At 45.1% G+C, this 18,591-nt stretch overlaps 1 protein-coding gene across 15 annotated transcripts in view; it reads right to left on the reverse strand.

Annotated features, from left to right (window-relative positions):
- Positions 1-16,076: 16,076 nt before the first annotated feature.
- LOC118506569 (uncharacterized protein CG43867) overlaps positions 16,077-18,591 on the reverse strand; it is a 176,990-nt gene continuing 174,475 nt past the window's right edge. For 13 of the 15 annotated variants that reach the window (XM_036043906.1, XM_036043897.1, XM_036043908.1 and 10 more), the window contains one exon: positions 16,077-16,744. The gene's annotated coding sequence lies outside the window, so the exon portion shown is untranslated. The remainder of the gene's footprint in view (positions 16,745-18,591) is intronic. The other 2 variants (XM_036043896.1, XM_036043894.1) reach the window with 1 other exon arrangement.

An 18,591-nucleotide genomic window follows, 5' to 3' on the forward strand; every position in this document is an offset into this window, starting at 1 on the left:
TGCTGAAGCCATCCAAAGGCCAACAACAGGGGGCTGTAGTTTTTTAGTGTTCCGTGCTTGTATTACTTCAGTTGGTCACTCGGACAAGATGGAAGGCAACAATTCGGTTTTGTTCCACAATCATTCTATCGTGTGTTCCTGTCGCGAGCGAAACCAACGAGTAAATACAGAATTTATAAAACAATGTGTGTTCCTAGCTTGCAAAGGCAAACCCCCCGTTTAGTGGTATTTAGTTTATATTTCTCCACAAAACAATACGCTTGTAGCGTAACCTACAACACGAAGCATTCCATGTGGGCTGCCAACTTATAGTAACTTATTGTTAGCTTTTACTAACTAAAAATACACATCACTTCACAGTAGAGCAGCTCTTTCGCAGTGGGAAAACCTTGCAACCTTGTTGTTCGTGGGGCATTAAAGCAAAAAAGAAAGGACCGATTCATCCATTGAGAACCCCCGCGGGAACGACACGTTACATAAAGAAATCATTTTCGTGCAGTGTGTTACATATTTTAAAACCAACCGAAAAAAAAACCGACCACGACTGTAAGGGAAAACAAATACACTTTTTGTGTCCTGGTGCTAGGGCCTCTTCGGCCGCTCCGGCATCGCGCACGTTGGGGCAATAAAAAAAAGTGTCTCAAGCGGTGGTGGTGGTCGCTAGAAAACAAAAGGTGAACACCGGTGAATTGAACTGAAACTGAAGAAACTTTTCCCCAACAATTCTGCTCGTTTTTTTTTTCTTACGGGAGCTATCCTGCCCTAACTGGAAAACTGGGTGTTGGAAGCCCCCCTTTACTTCCTTGACTAGCTAGTCTACCACTGGTCTGAACACGTGCGCAAATACACCTCCCGCCGGTGTATAATTGTGGGGCTAGCCAGAAAACGTGAGCTTACGTGAATCCCGTACTCCCGACCGAGACCCCAAGACGACGACGACACATTGTTGCGCAGGAATATTCGTTTATTATTGCAATGGACGCAAAGAAAAACTAACCCGCGAACTAAACGATTTCGCCTCCGCCGTCGTCGTCTTGTGGACGCGTCATTATCGATCTGTTCTTCTGGGGGTTTGCCGCTGTGGTGGGCAAACAAAACAAAAAAAACACACCTTTTTTTCTACATGCAGCGCCGCGTCTGAAATGTCAACCCAAAATGACAGACCGGCGAAGTGAAACATAATCCTTGGAAGTTGGTCGTTTTGCTTTTGTACCTGCCCGTACGTACGCTAACATCGCACCGCACACGGGAACGTCGGATGTAATCCTTTGCTCTATATCCTACACATTCGGGGAATCACTTCCATACTAGGCCACTAGCATAAATGCTCCAGCACTGCAATGGAAAGTGCCGTGGCGTTGATTATCTTTTGGGAAGCACCATCATTAAACTTTAATAACGCTTAGCCACCACATCGTTGGGGGGGGGGGGGGGGGGAAAGGGAAATGCATAAGAATGATTGCGCAAGCACCAACAAATCGTATCGTAAGTTGTGCAACTTCACCAAACCACAAGTCTTATTTTGATTTCCCCCGGGTATAAAGTTGGCAAAAGGAAAACAGGAACACACGTGTTGTTGTTGTTGTTGTTGATGGAGGTTTCAATTAAATTAATAAAAATTCGGCAAAAATGTGATACATAACTTATACTAAATAGATGTTCTAGCTCACTGCATGGAACACTGAATTATCCCTAGCTGAGATACGCTTCAGTAGCCCAGACCCAGCACTATCAATGAGTGTAGCTACTATTAATCATTGTCCGTAGGGTTTGATTTACCCGCTTGCATGATTGTGATCCATAGAATGGAACTTTTCAATCATACAGGGGAATTGTTTCATACAGTGGAATATGGCAAGTCCGACGTGGAACTTTCTAACCATACAATGGAACTTAACAAACAGTTAGGGGAAAATTTAAATACAGGACGGTGCAATTTGGCAATTAGCTTTTTTTTATGTGAAATGGTATTAGAAAAATCTTTTTTTTTTCTTAAATTCCCACGATTTAGTGCTGAGGCTAATTAATTGATTTGCATGGACACATGGCAAACTATTTACAGAACTATGTCTCTCCAGCCCACCAGCTACCAGCTCCTGGCTGTTCTGCAATAAATCACACGCAACGCCGAGAGCTGGTGAATGCAAATTGTAAATCAAAAACAAACTTCCATCGCTGGTTGGTGGTTAGTTTCACGCGGTTCACGCTTCAAAGGCCAAAACGGTCAAATGGACTACTGTGCCCCGTAAGAAAAGGGTAGTCAGTGGCATGCATGCGCTCGCTGCCGCTAACGGCGTGTGTAAATCGGGGCAACATTGATTGGAAACATTCGAAGAATTCGATCTTGCATGCCTTGCAGAGCTTACCTTCCGCCATTTGTATGATGGCCTGCGATAGGTAGGCCACTAATAAAGGATGGAAAAGGAAGGTGGTTTGAGGTCTCAATGGCCGCGCGTTGGTGGTTTATGGTGGTGCTCGGAGCGGGCAGGTGTCCCAGCAGCAGACAAAAACATCGCGATGGAGCGATGAAATGGGATACCGGCTCGTTTTCTGCATTTGCTATGAAAGTCTCTCTAACGCACTGGTCCTCCCTGTCCCTGTGCGGCTGAATGGTTACGTTTCTTGCCAAACGGTCGAAGCATTTGGTACGGAAAAATGATTTATTTATGCTAACACCATTCCTGTATCGACAGCCGCCACGCATTACGCCGGATGCAGCAATGAGTATAAATAGAGAAACAGAGAGACACCAAGCTAACCAGCATGCATCTTCAATATCAGCGAAAAAATGCACCATTTCATACAAGCATGCAATGTTCCACACACGTTAATTTAAAATTTAAGGTTTATACGCCCCGTTACAGGGTTTCGAATCGCATAATGGATCTGTTGAATCAATCGGTAGAATATTTCAATCCCGTTGTGGATAATTTCAATAATACTATGGAATCTTGCATTCTTCTTCTTCTTCTTCTTCTTATTCATCATCATCATCATCATCATCATCATCATCATCATCATCATCATCATCATCATCATCATCATCATCATCATCATCATCATCATCATCATCATCATCATCATCATCATCATCATCATCATCATCATCATCATCATCATCATCATCATCATCATCATCATCATCATCATCATCATCATCATCATCATCATCATCATCATCATCATCATCATCATCATCATCATCATCATCATCATCATCATCATCATCATCATCATCATCATCATCATCATCATCATCATCATCATCATCATCATCATCATCATCATCATCATCATCATCATCATCATCATCATCATCATCATCATCATCATCATCATCATCATCATCATCATCATCATCATCATCATCATCATCATCATCATCTTATACCTCTTATAGGTCATATCTGCCATTTCTGGGCTACAGGACTCAATGATACCACGTAGTTGGATTGGGGAGTCCACTCTATGGGGGAACGGCCCAGATGGGATTTGAACTCCGGTCCTGCCGTCTGAAGACCGACGCGGTTAGTACCTCTATCGTCATACTAATAATCAAAATGCACCGATGTGACATAATGGAGGCATCGTTTTAAGGAAAATTTAACTATTCAACGTGTTTGGACACAACTATTCAGGTCTGTTTCAATATTTCAATATATATGATGGCAATTTTACATAGCGGACTTGCAAAATTCCACTGTTTGTCTTCCATTCCATATTCTCCTGATTGATTCAAATCGAAGTACTGAAAGTTACCAGCTCAGTGTAATAGTACCCAAAGAAAGCTCATCGCCATTAAATTTACTCCATATAATTTATACATGATGAAAGGATCAATTGTAGACCCTAGAAGCTGTGAAAAAATAACCATTAATATCATTCTTAACCCCATTCCTGTTGTGTCAGTACACCTTTTACTCTCAATTATTTTAAGTCCACATGATTACCGCCCTACGGAAACCATTGATATCCTCGCCCGCTGAAAGGCATAATGGTTAAACAATGAACCTTACCTTACCTTTCCCCCCCCACGCTTGGCCGGTTTTTTTTTGTTAATCTGCAAATGATTGTTCAAGTTGAAAGTTTAATCTGTTTACGGCTGAAGTTCAATAATAGCGGCCCCCATTGTCATAAACAATGGTGAATGTGAATGATCTCGCATTTAAGGGGCGAGCTGCTGCTCTGCTACTTCAACCGCTGCTTTTCCCTGGCTTTTCCTCCCGGCATGCTCTTGAGCTAGTAATTGACGTCAACCGATAGCGGCAAGAAAAGGCGAGTTTTCCATACCATCATCTGTGTGTGAATGTCTGATGTTGGCCACAAACACAACCGATAGAGCAGCTCGTGCCCTTCTCTATCGTGGTGCAAGAAGGAATGCACGATGATTAACTTGCCCCTATCTCTGACTGCCTCCCCCCTTCCCTAACGGGTTAACACGGGTTTGATAGATTTATTTGCAACACTTTGACCTGGTCCCGAGGTGGGCTGGCTGGCTGGCTGGCTGTCTAGCTAGAAGGAGGAAACCTTCAATAGCTTCTCATCCTACAGCCACCACTGTCCGCAAATCGAATGATGAATGGATGGATGACCCTTTCGCAGGATATTACACGACCGTTCTTCTCTCGAGTTGATTATTTCCAGGTACGGACGGGCAGACCCTAGCGCGCTCGTCCGCGCTCCTTGATTAAATCTACGATGGACAGGTGATGTAGCACCGGCAGCGTTCAATTTCCTTCAACCCGCTCGATCGCACCGTACCGATGCATAGGATGGATGAGGGTTGATGCATTCTGCAGCTCAAGGTGAGGCATTTCAAGGACTTGCCTAATGACTTTCACACCACAAAACTCCGGAAAGTGGTTCGGTGCCGTTAAGTTGAGCATCCTTTTAAAGAGGAGCATGTGTGTGTGTTGGCCTACTTTAGCGCGCGCACACACACACACATACGCTATCCAACTTCTGAACAACGAATGTCAAGTTCGTGCCGTGTACCAAACGGTGGCGTCCCCAACTCCTTTCTTCTCTTCCAAGGAAAAGCACTTTCGGCCGATAATCGTTAGCAAATTATCCCTTCGCTTATGCCATCGAGACGTCAGAGCGTGATGGGGAACCGGATGCTCCGTCCCTGGCCTACCATCATGTTTTGCTTCATAAAGCCATCTTGCCAACCTACCGGTTCCCTCACAAACGAGCGATTTTTGAAACGTACCATGTTCTCTTCTACGATTTCAATCATGTTCACGTGTGCGGTTTCTATCTGGCTCCACATCCTCGATAGACATATTTTTAGCAAACGAGTACATGTGCGCGATTTGATTGCATTTCGCACACCATTCCCTTCCGCGGGTAGCAGCCCCCACTCGCTCCCAGCCACCCACCCAAATCTCGTTCCTTGCTGCCTGATAAAATGTTATGTTGTTGTTGTTTTTTCCCCCCCCCTTTAGCGCGTTCGCCTCCGCGACCTTCATTCAGCATCCTTCCGTATGGGCGATACTGGGCGTGCAAGCGATACACGACCCAGGGCATCGATGTGTAGGTTCAATTTATTCCGCACACACCGACCGCAACCGCAACGTGCGCGCGTACGTTCCCCGTGCCTGTATAGAATAACTTCCGGCACCGTGTGCCCTGACTTTCGGAATCGATTTTCGTTCGAAAGTCTGTGGTTCCGCGTAATACGATCGTGTGACAGGGAGCGGGATTACAACTGGAGCTGCTGCTGCTAACACGGGGTGTGCAACTGTGGGTGGTTTGGGCGACTGTCGCAAAAAGTGCTCATCAACGATTCTCCTCCCTTCTGGCGCAAACCACTCGAAGGTGTACAGGGCTTTGTTCTTAGGCAGATGTGCAAAGAACAAGTGAACTCCTTACATCCATTTGAAGCACTCAGGGGGCCGAGAGGGGTTCAAGTTCGGTACCGAACAATGTACGCCCTGGCAGTGTCCTGGAAAACCCATTCCGGGCAGCTTTTTTTTCTCTCTAAAAGCTGCAAAGGACAGATCGTCGGCTTTGTCTTGGCGCTATTGCCTGGCGCTTTTTAAACAAAGCGAAGTTCAATTGCATACAATACTCTTGGTCTTGGGGGTTGGGGGGGGGGGGGGGGGGTGAAGGGCTCGGATGTAACAATAGCGCACCAGCGCAAAGGCAAGGACAACACGGACGTCAGCAGCAGCAGCAGCAGTCCGACCGGCAGTGCACTTCCCGGTGAGTTAGTGCGAACGATGAAAAAGCATAACGTATTAGGGCACATTAAATATTGCAACGCGGCTTGCAGCAGCTGGAGGGCAATAGATGAAGGTAGTGATAAAAACTATACTACTATTGTGCTATTGTTTATACTACTATGGACAGATTGGCTTTTGTATTTACATTCAACGGAATGGAACATGGTTTATAAAATAATTATTTTTTGTAAAAGATTTTTTATTTTGCTTTCTAAGTAACAAGTAATCCTAAGACTATCTTCTTCCTCTACCTTGGCACTACAACCTCTTAAGGTCTCGCCCTGCCATATCTGGCTTTCTGTGGCTTTCTTTTCTGGATGGATTATGAACTCCGGTCCTGCCGTCCGGTCCCAGACCCACCACAGTAGCTCTGGGTACAAAACCTTGTTTGAACTCAGCTCGCTCGTGGTAGAATTGTATCTACAACTGGATTACGAATCATATAATGGATCTTTTGAGTCTTTTGGTGGAATGTTTCAACTAAATAGTGGTATATTGTGGAAAGCGCTGTGGCTAGTGGAAAGGAAATGTTGCTTTATTAACCACTTCCTTAATCCAAAGCTTATTGCAACATTCCATAGTGTACTTGCATCTTGGAATACTTGGTTGAAACACTGTAAGGTAAAGGTAGGGAAACATTGACTATATTGGATTCAGAACTACAGTATAAAAGTGTACTGCTTGAATGTTGACTCGGATGACCCTGTCTGAGGATGAGATCTCACAGGACCTGAGAGCAAAGAAGCGTAAACAGCATGTTTAAATTGCTTTGAAGGTCTCCGTCCGTTCTCAGTAAGCATCGATTACTAGTAGTAGCACGATGGATTGTTTGATTTGGAGACTATTACCGCACCGTTCTTCTGGAAGCTAGAAGCTTCAATTCCGGATCCGTTTTGATCACCAATTTGAAGCGTAGTATGACAATTGTTCAATAAAAAATTAAATCCAGAAATCTTACTAAAGAAATAGTGCCGGAGCACCAGGATTATGGCAACGATCTACCTATAAAATAAAAAGTATCTTTTTCAAACGATTAGCAACCGTTCAAAGCGAACCGTGGCTGTTTAAACATTCTCAAACTGGGCTTTTGAAGCTACCGGGGCTATTCAAACCAGGAACGAGTAGACCTTCATGACCATGAAAGCGCATGATGAAAATTTAAAATTCTCATCAGTAGTGCCCGTTCGTTGTTGGAGAGGTGCAATAGAAATGCACCAACAACGCGATACACGTTCTGCAGAGATAGGCAGTGACCTTGTTTGTTTAATTCCTTTCAATGGAAAGAATTTACGAGCCATGGAAATGGGCTAGCAATAAACCATTCCTTCAGAAACCTTCGGATAGCTGGACAACACCGAGCTGCTGGGGAAGAAACTGTGACTGTTTACCATCCATTCTGGGCTACACTGGGCATTAGCGTCGCCAAGAAGATAGAACCACCGATAGCCGGTACGGATTTATTAAAAAAGTTTGACCACACCACCGAAAGTGGTAAAACTACACTCATCATCACGGGCAAAACTTCCCCTTAAAAGGACGCGTTTGCGCTACGAACAGGACGCAAAACGCACAAAAACGAACCTTGCCGTACCTCACCTCTCGTCATTTGTTGCGATATGTTTTTCTCACCCAGGCGGCGGCATTCTGGCAGTGAAAGTTTTGGAATACGGGGGGAAAAAAAACACGACACCGGACGGAGGATGCACAAGTTTTTCCCTTTCGAAGCTCGAAGCAAAAAAGCGGTACGATTCAAAAAGAGAGTATAAGCATTTATTGAACAGCAGCAATGGTGTAACGGATGGAACTCTCAATATCAAACAAGTTGTTCGATAGATGAAAGAGAGAGAGAGAGAGTGGACGTGGATAAGAAATCTCTTTTTTCTTGACGAATGCCTCAGCTAGTTCCTTCCTTTTCTAGTGGAAGTTTTCTAGAGGAATTGAGGAACAATTCTGCAATTCTGGTTCTTGTTGATGATATCAAGCACGATAGCTTTATCTGGAGAAGGTAATTCTTAACAAGTTCGTTAAGCTTCTTCTTCAGAAGCATTAGACTTCTGGTCAATTTTAAATTTATTGTAAATAGACATACAAGACATAACATAGTTGCTCCTTATTAAATTGTGCATTTTTAAAAATGTCCCATTATTCCCACACCTTTTCACTGCATTGAAAGGCCGTTGAGTGAACGATTCGCATATTCTTATCATGAGCCTATAATCTGGTCCTGCACCTGCCCCCCGCCCCAGGTTCTCCAGCGAAAATGTGAATAGCTTTCCGGCTCATCAACAGTGTAAAGAAAGTGCCTCGAGCAGCCCACCGCCGTACGTTACGCGTACATTGCAAGCGCACCATACCCCACAGGGGGATACGCACCACAATCGTGCGCCAAGCTATTTTTACCTTTGTAAGAGGCAAACACATGGGAGGAGGTATCCGATCCGTTCCGTCGCATCATTATTCGCGCGCGGGCTGAATGAAAGCGTTGCGCTACCAACCCACCGGACCCGGTTCGACGACTACTTGCTAATGGCACTCGGCGTGTGTCCTTGAGGTGGTGATAGTGTGCAGGATTCTTCGGAAAGTATCCTTTAGCGAATGGTGGCAACAACATGGTGGAGTGTCGAGAAATTGATATTTGAACTCGGCCGCTGTCATTCAGCGCCACCATAAATGACCAAGTAGCACAGAAGCAGCAGCAGCAGAAGCGGAAGCGGAACGTACGGCAACGCATCCTGGCAAATAGCGCGTTGGCCACCACCGTTTCGCCCCGCGGCGATGTGGCAACGGGTGAAAGCCTCATTATCAGTTTAATGGTTTCGGTGAGATGGCTTTTCCCTTTCTGCACCTTGTTAACTTCCAGTCCAAAGAGGACTTTCGGACTAAGGGTTTTGCGACAGTAGGGAGAGAGAACGAGAGAGAAAGGACTCAGAAGAATGGACAGAAAGGGAAGAGATTTTTTTGTCTCCTTTTGTAGCATCTACCCCGGTTCGCGCCTGAAGGTAGGCTCAGGTACTTCATTTAAGTGTGTAAGTGGAACGGACGAGTTAGATAAGACCATCATGTTAACACTTTTCCTGTTGGCTCGAGGTATGCAAATATGTGAGCAGAACTAACTGTAAGTAGAGAAAGCTGACTCATCAACACCCGGGCCGTGGGTCTGGGTTCCGGATGAGCAATAACTCCACCACCACCATTCAGAGACAAATAAATAAGAAAGTATATACAGTTTTCATAATTCAATACGGAAGGACCTCGTGCGGTACGGTAAAGAAATCCTTTTCCATTGAATCAGATTCCACTGATAGCCCTCTTAAATAATGCCACGCCACAGTTTATCGATCGTGCGTCGAACTCTACCACAATGGCAAGGTGTGGTGGTGTTGATTCGCCTCATCATCCTTCCATCATCTTGATTCCTTTTGCCTGATAGGCTGTTAGTGTGATAATTGTGTCACCGACCGCCCTCCCCGTCGAGGCCCAAAAAACATTCGGGGTAAAATAATTTACATTTTTGTTAGTTTTTCCCTTTGCTGTATGCCGACCGACCGCCAACACGGCCCGACGATCGGTGGGGTTTGCGTGAGCTTGGCACAGCACGATGATTGATGAGATATGATTGAGGGGGGAGACATAAAAAAGCAAACCCCTGCGCGTGCAATGTGGAATTTAGCAGCATACTTTGGTAAATTCTTTTTTTTCTGTTGAGGAGGTCAAAAAGGGTTTTGGGTTTTGGGGGAATCCGAGCTACCTGAGTAGCCACCATATAATGTAAAGAGCGTGTCCATCGTTTTGGTAAAAGCAGCGTGTAAGCAGCGAAACATGAAGGGATTGTAGGAAAATAATAATTCCATCGTAGTTTTGTCCGGTGCCAACTTTACTTTATGGCATTTTCGTTTGCCAAATATTGAATTGCTACTAAAGCAAACAGCCGGCGGCGGCAATAAAAACGAATAGCCTTCACACGCAAGTTGGCGTTCGATCGTGATACCTTGAGTTGTTCGACGACTCTGTGGGGAACGTACAATAGTGCTAGGGCAAGTACAGCAAGTTATTAGTCGTACAATTATATGCCTTTTGTAGGAGGATGGCAGGACGATGGCAAGAGGATCACAAGAAGGTTGGCCAGTATAAACTAATTTCATCTGCAAACAGATCTGTCAAACACTTTACCTTGCACTGGAAGAGGCAATGCTGGCAAAACGATGCATGAAGTGGACAAATATTGTGCACCAGGGCACACGGAGTCGATGCTGGTGCACATGGAACGCAAAATGAAAGCAATAAAACACGCTCAATTGGAAAAAGAAACCCAGGACGGGCAAGCTTGGTCGGTTTTCTCCTTAGTAATTATAGGATGGTTCATTCGTTGCTCTGGCCTTTTTTTCCGCTACACCCTTTGCATTATTGCACGGAAGAAAATTGTTCGACCCCCGTTCGGTGTGGTGGTGGCGCCTTGGCATGGAGCCAATCCTGCTTTTAAAGAAGAACGATTGCGGCGTTAGGAACAATGTTACCAGACATTTTTGCTCACATAATAAATGGCCACGAGGGAATGTTAGGAAAACGCGCCATGGAAAGATAGTAAAGGTAGAAGGGCGAAGTGAAGTTTCGCTGACTTTTTAAAGTATTTCTGCTACAGCAATCCTTTGAAACTGATCTTATTAAATCTATTTAAAAAAAGACCGAATCCTCTCGAAACAAACAAATATCTTCATTTATAAATCCTACAAGACTACCAGTTTAAAGGGATGTGAGCATTAAAAGGCTCCTGAGTAGCGAAATTGTCACCGGCATGACAGGAGCTACGTGAACGAGAGCTGTCGTCTGTGCTTAAGTCGTCGCCAGCCACACACGACAGGACGACCCTCACCGGCAGCAGTAGAAGGAACAGCCGTTGCTGTGGACTCGTTAAATCCAACACCTTTGCCATCCATCCCATCCCGGGTTTCAGGAAAGGCACGCCTGCAAAGCTTGGCCCCAAGCGGAAAGACCAGAACGAAGTGTACAAAGCCAAACATACTCAATGAGATGGGGGGGGGGGGGGTGGGGGGGGGGGTGAAAGGGACATGGTTCATAACAGGAGAAGCTCTTAAAAAAGGGATCATACTCTAACCGAACGAAGGCAAGTATTTTGCAGTTACCCTTCTTCATAGTGGACTACTTGTATAGTTGGGAAAAACCTTTCTGTGTGCCCACTGCAGGATTGAATCATAAATTTGTTGTTTTTTTTGGTTCAGTTTTTAACTTCATCTGTCGGTCTGGAGGATCTCGGAAACATAAGAGGATGTAAGGGGAGAAGTATTAAAATTTTACCACCAGAAGTGACCAATTACCGACAGCAGATTTACACTTGACAATATTTTTTGTTGTGCTTCATTTTCTGCTCGGTCGAGTTCGTCAGCTCGCAATGCTCCACTGAACGGAAGAAGAACTTTAAACAGGTCAAGGCAAAGCTGAGGTAAAAGCTACTGTTGTGCCATTCCATGTGATTTAAATCAGAATCCAAATGAGTTTTTCTAAGGAACAAGGCGTCCGGACGATAGTTACGGTTACGGTGAATATCATCTCTCTTCTCTATTGGGAAGGTAGAATTAAAAGGACCATTGAGCACAATTTTAATAGCTTGGAAACAGCATCCTATGGATGGTGAAATTGAACAGAAAAACGAATATAGACATTTAAGCATGAAGCACTTGAGCAAGTGAAATAGGCCTTAGCTGGCTGAAGATAGACGGCACGTAAATTGGGGAAATATTTATGGAACGTAACCCTGCATTAAGGGTAAGGGTTAAGGGTAAATAATTTCCGCGAAGAGCATTGGCGATACGACGAAATCTTGATGAACGGGTCAAACTCGGCTTAAATATCACTGCTGTAAATACTGACTATTGGCGTTCATCCTCATCTTCAACTGCTTCCATAAGGCAAAGAGCATAAATAATGACAAATCGATCAAATTCTTGCTGCTAACCGATTTTTTAATTAATGGAATGAAACATTCAGGTACCTACACTAATTATTTCAAGCTTAAATTACATACAAGGTATTGCAGAAATTTTAATCTTCTTCTTATATGGCTCCGCAACCTCTTGAGGTCTTGGCCTGTCATTTTTTGCTTTCCCTGATTCGATTTCCCCTTAGCTAAATAGTCAAATCCTGCGAACGGAAAGGTAGTCCGGATGGGATTTGAAGACTGGATCGCTCCGGTCACCTGATCACCCCAACTTCAATTCAATTTGAATATTTAAATTAATATTTCTGAGCGTGTCAAGTAATGCTTGATAAAAATCTCTTATGTTTTAAAATAAAATATGGAGAAGAATAATTATTTTAAAAGGCTTTTTTTAAATACTTAAACACCATCCATTTAACAATATTCGCTGTTGGACAACCACCTTGTCGACAATCTGGACCGGTTCTCACCAAAATGGAGCAAAAACCCGATTGACGTCGGCTGAGCAATTAGCATCAATCAGTACGATTAGCACGAGCCACAGCCGCCACGTAGTCGTGATGCCGAGTAAGATGTTACACCAAAACAAGATAAAACGACGCCAGATTTACTACACGTTGGCTGTACGTATCTTTTTAACTTGCTTTCCATTATTCATCAAATTAAAAATGCTAAATGTCTCCAGAATTGCTCACAAAGAAAAGCGAAAAAGAGATCTTTTACTGAATGTAACGTCCAAAGCCCCGTCCATCATTGCTCTGGCTTTAAGTAAACGATCGTGGTGGTCTTTGCGGACCATATCAATTCAATTGACCTCCACTGCCCCCCTCCCCACATCATCATCGGACGAAGCGAACGGGTTCGTGACTTTACAACACAAGTCCGCATGCCGCCAATAACAAACGCAAATAGTACACGCTGCCGACACGTTTTAATTATCGCATAAAAATCGCAACACTTTCGTTCGATGGGAGCTGCAAGAAGCAAGAAGACTGTGTGGAAGGGTTGTAGTGCGCTGTTTCACAGATTTGTTTACAGCAGGCGCCCTTTAAGCCGTGAGGTCACGCGAGCAAAAGCAATTTCCCATCACGGTAGTGAGCAGCGTGTGTGTGTGTGCAGGAAAAGGTAATGCCGGTGGGAGCACTATTGGAGCGCGATGTCCGGATTGTGCGTGATGAGATTGATTGCGGTGTGGTGCGACATCTCTGTCTAGGTACTATACAGATATTCACTACATCAGAATATTCGTAGTTCTCTGAGATAATGACCCGTATAAGAATAAAAACTCTTGAGTTTAATGTAAACAATTCCACAACAAGCTTTAACTTCAATCCAGCCCTTCAATTACAGGCCTTAAACACGCCTTGCGCCTCGAAATGAAGTTTCCAACTGCGCCCGGTGTATCCTAAAACTACCATGGCAACTTGGATGGACGAAAGATGTAGAGTTAGCAAGGAAGCAGTGTTTGTGATAAAAATTGGATTCTCCCTCCCTACCTTAGGGCTACCGGAGAAATGGGGTCACCATCGGTGCGTATGGTAGGTATCTAAGCAACTAACTTCTACCATCACCTTTCTAAAAAGACTCCTTCCGAAGAGGAAACGTGTGTGTGTATGTGTGTTTACTCTGCTGCCTACCGCCTTCTTCTTTTCGTTTCGCACCTTTTGAGCCAAGGGACACTCCCCGCTGACAGGAAAGAGTGTAATTGGATCGAATTACTTAATTTGACAAGCGAGAGTACCGAGAGCAAGCGTGCGCTTTTGCTTTCGCAAGTCCGGCAACAACACATCCCTCTGCATCAGGCCCTCGTCGTCGGTACGATCGACACGAGTTCTTTCAAGGTAAATCGAGCATAATTCGGGCAATGGGATTCGGCTTAGCTGAGGCAGCAGTTTTCGCTTCCTCATGCCATCTACCACCACCACTGGTGGGACGAGATTAGATTGCATTACATGCGTATGGATGGAAGGGTTGGTTGGGGTGGAGCAGTATAGTTGAGAAGAGATTTCTGGCCAGGTACGGTGGGAGGTTGGAAGCCGAGTCATGCCCGATGACAAGGTCATATAGATATGAAGCTGGTGGAGTTATTGTAGCTGGTAGCGAAATATGGGACAGATGCATGTTGTTGGACACATGTTTGCAAGGTATCGAAAGCCGAAACACAATCATTTATAAACGGTTTACGACAAAACGTCCCATATTTTGGTGATTAAAAGTTAATTTTATTGTTCGCTCTATGATAAGAGCTTAGACGTAGGAGTGTGAAAGGAAATGTAATCGATTGTCACTAACGCAGCTAACGTTTTCAATTTAGGATACTACAACAATTGGAGTCCTAATATATTTTCAAACAAGCTCTCAAAATAATTCAAAAGGACTTGAATTTCATTAGCTAACAAATTTATTTAAAGACAGACCTAATATAAAATTACAACATAGAACAAAATCGGATAGTTTTTAATAGCATCCTATGTTAGGGAATCTTATAAAAATACTGCCACTCCTTCCATTAGAGCCTTGATGAAACCTAAGCCATAGGTTGAACTCTTCCCAGGGCCCATATAATAATTCATTTAATAATTTTAGTAGGTCATTTCATTGAAGATTACTTACAAAATTCTCAGGAGTTTAGCTAGGTGGAGTTTGAAGCTTCTTCGATCAACACCGAGATAAAGAGGTATTCAACGCCTTTTATTCTAAAAAATTGTTGACTCTTTTGATAAGGGCAACGCCTAGGAGAATTGTTGTCGATCTTGTCCAGAATCTCCTATACCATGTTTCAGCAACAGATGCTTCGATACTTGGGTCCAGGATGCGGCACGATAAATCAAACAGGCCCCCGGTGATTGAGCAATGGAGATCTGGTCCCTATATTGGCGCTTCTTCATGGATGTTGTAAAACTCCAATGGGCTATAGTCGATGGTTAAACAACGTATCATCATCTCCTTCGCTCAAGCATAACGCGGATAGTACGAGCACAGTCTCAACCGCAGTTCCTTGACTGCAAATCTACTTAGCTCCTCCTAAACTCACACATAACACACATGGAGTAAGGCATGGCCTTTTTTTTTAATTAAAATTTAACTCTAAAAGCATTGATGCTGCTTGAGTCCTTATCCTAGAGGTACGGTCAGTCAGCCCTTCTTGCTACCAGACAATGCTGCCAGTTGTCGGCAGTAGACAATCATTATCATCACCCGTGCCTTAGTACAAATTTGGCCGGCATTCATTGATGTTAGACAGCTTCCTAGCGTTTTTTTTTTGTCGCTGTTTCGCCCCGCTAAACCATTCCACAAAAAGAGAGGTTTGTTATCATATCCACGGCTTGCCCGGTCGGCAAACATCTGCGCATCTTTTCGCCGCAGAGACAAAATTAAGCGGATCTCCGGTTGTGTGTTGGGATGCCGCCGTGAGCAAATAACGCGCGTTTTTTTTTGCCATCGTTTGGTTCACTACTCCACCTCCCAGAGATTTCCACCTCCAACATGGTGGGTGATAGAGAGAGAGAGAGAGAGAGAGAGAGAGAGAGAAAGGGAGAGAGGGAGCTGTGTTTGCTTTATGATACACACCACACACAGAGTAAGCATTGGAATGCATGGTTTCCGTAGGTTGCTTGTTGAAACAGTTTGTTGTTGTTGTTGTTGGTAACTAGCTAAGGAATTCGTGGTGAAGTTCTTTTTGCTCGGTTCGTGCACAGAACAGGTGCAACGTTTTGCAAAATAATATCGTTAACAGTTAATAATACTAACTGCAGACCCCCGAAATCGAAACAGTGTTTAGAAAACGGGAAATGGAAAAGGAAAAACAGTCAGTGCACGTCAGAAAAAGCTCGTAAATCACGTGTTGGCGGAGTACGCGCTTTTCAATGTCCAAAACATGACTTCATTCCACTCACCTTGAACCGGCGTTACGATGTGTGATACGGTATCGATGATGATGCTCCCTGCTGCTGCCGCTGATGCTGCCGCCGCTGATGCTTCTGCTGCTGCCGATGCGGATCGTCAGTTTGTGGCAGCATCAAGCCAAACTGCTTGCCGGAAAAATGCTGCTAACCGCCGCCAGCCGGCAACTATTTACTAGACGCTTCTACTTTCTGGGCCTGATAAACCTCGATAAGCCGCCCGGAATGGGTTAGCAAAACGACGTTAGCGAGTGATGTTTTCCACACACACACACAACTACGAATCAACGATTTCCGCTCATACTTTTCGCACACACTTTCGGCACAGCAGCAACAGCATCAGCACGTGCGCCGATGACACGGCGTGGGTGACTCCGGAACGAGCTGCCGATGATGATGATGACGGGCCGCAACGGTATGATAATGATGATGGTGGGAAATGATGATGCTCCGTGCAATTTTCGATTACGGATGCCGTAGTACCACCATACCGCGTTTCCCAAACACACACGCACACACTCACAAACGCACGCACAGAAAAACACACACGAACGATTTATTTTCTTTTCGCACACCTCAATCTTCCTTCCCGATCGAAGGTGGCATTGATGTGGCTGTTGTTATTGCTTCTACTGTTGCTGCTACTGCTGCTGCTGCTGCTGCTGATAGACAACACACGATTGCACAAAATTAATTACGACCATTTAATGCATACACACACACACGAAACACGACGCACGGGATGGGAAAATCCCTTGGCACAGAGTAGCCAGAGTGTGTGGGAGTGTGTATGTGTGTGTCTGCTATTTCCCAGTGTCTGCGGAAATGTTTTTCGTTTTAGTCACGGGCAAGACAGATCCAACACGGTGCGGACAGTGCGCGGCTGTGCACGGAGGAGTTTTCCCGGAAAACCCACCACAGCGCGAAAAGAAACAGCAACAACACGCACACACACACACACACACACACACACACACACGAACACTTCAAAACAACCTGACTCTCCGCGGCACAGATTTTCACGCTTTTCACGGCGTTGTGCTTGTTCGTCCGCTGCAGGCTCCCCCCCGGATGATCATCCAACGATCTGTCAAAAAGCGATGAAAATGAGCGCACGGGGTTTTTCTTTCGCTCTGTGCCCGCCTGATGTTTATCTGCGTGTGTTTGAGCGCGTTTTCTTAAGAAAATGGCCTATCCCGCTGCCGCTATCTCTCGTATCACCAACCCCACCCGCCCTTGACAAAGAGTGGGATTCCGAGTGGGAAAATGCACGCAGTCCCACACCCCTCACCAGCAGCGTGAAAACTATAGCACCCTGCCTGGCTACTCCGATTTTTGGCAGGACAACGAACGATTTCCCGATTGCTTGGATGAATTTTTCCTCAACAGGAAAAATGTGAATGAGTGTACCGAAAAACACACATTCACTAACATACACACAGTTCACAACAATTGAGTTTTGCAGGCAACGGACAAGAATACGACAAACAAAAACGCACGATAATATTTCGGTGTCGTTAGACCGCGCGCACGCCCTTTTTGTTTTTCCGTAGGTGGCGGCTTGGCTCCTTGGAAGAAAGCGTTCCTCCGAGGGTTTCCGTTTTTTCTGTTCGCTGGGTACCGAAAATCCACCGCACGCACGCACACACCGCGCTACTGTACCGTTTTGTTCTTCCCACACACAGCACACACGGCAACGACAACGGACGAGTTCTTGGCTGCCGGAGCACAATAATGCACGCCTGTCGCAAGTGCACCCGCAGCCGTTGGTGGCAAGAAACAATAGAAACTGATGCTGCTGCTGCTGCTTCTAGCTGGTACTGCTGCTGCTGCTGCTGCTGCTGCTGCTACTACTTCTACCACTACTACTACCACTGCTACTGCTGGCGCTATGGTCGATGGTCCCAGCTCTCTCTCTTTCTCTTTCGTTGGCCCTTTTTCGTGTGCGCGCGCGCTCTCTCTCCCTCTATCGCGGTGCGTCGTTCGTATGTGACTGTGTGAGCGCACCGTTTTTTGACAGCGATCTATTCCCTTTTCCGCGCAATTGCACTGATGGTGGGGAGGAAAAATGGCCAGCTAGTACTACGCATTGCAGGGGTTTACGGCGGGTAATCCGTCCTCGGGTAAAAGCAACCACAATATTTTCGTTTAAAATTTGAAAAAGGTTATGTTTTAGCTATTCGATAAATTGTGCGTGGTGATTCGATTGCCGATTTTTTTATCGCAATCTCCATTCGATTCCGTGAGCAAATTATCGGCCAAAAAACATCACGATGAGAGTAACCCTGCAATTACAAACGCACGGTGGCGCACACCCTTAGCGCCACCAACTGACATTTCGGCAGACGGCAGAGATCGCGCACGCACACACAGACAATCGCGCGTGCATTCAGGGGAAAGAACAGAACCGCACGCTCGCTCGGTGAACAATATTATACACGTGAACTTTATCCGCGACAAACGCGAGAGCCTTTTCGCTTATCGCTCACCGGCGCGCTTTACAGCTTTT

This window comes from Anopheles stephensi, chromosome 2 (genome assembly GCF_013141755.1).
Source record: "Anopheles stephensi strain Indian chromosome 2, UCI_ANSTEP_V1.0, whole genome shotgun sequence".
NCBI lineage: Eukaryota > Metazoa > Arthropoda > Insecta > Diptera > Culicidae > Anopheles > Anopheles stephensi.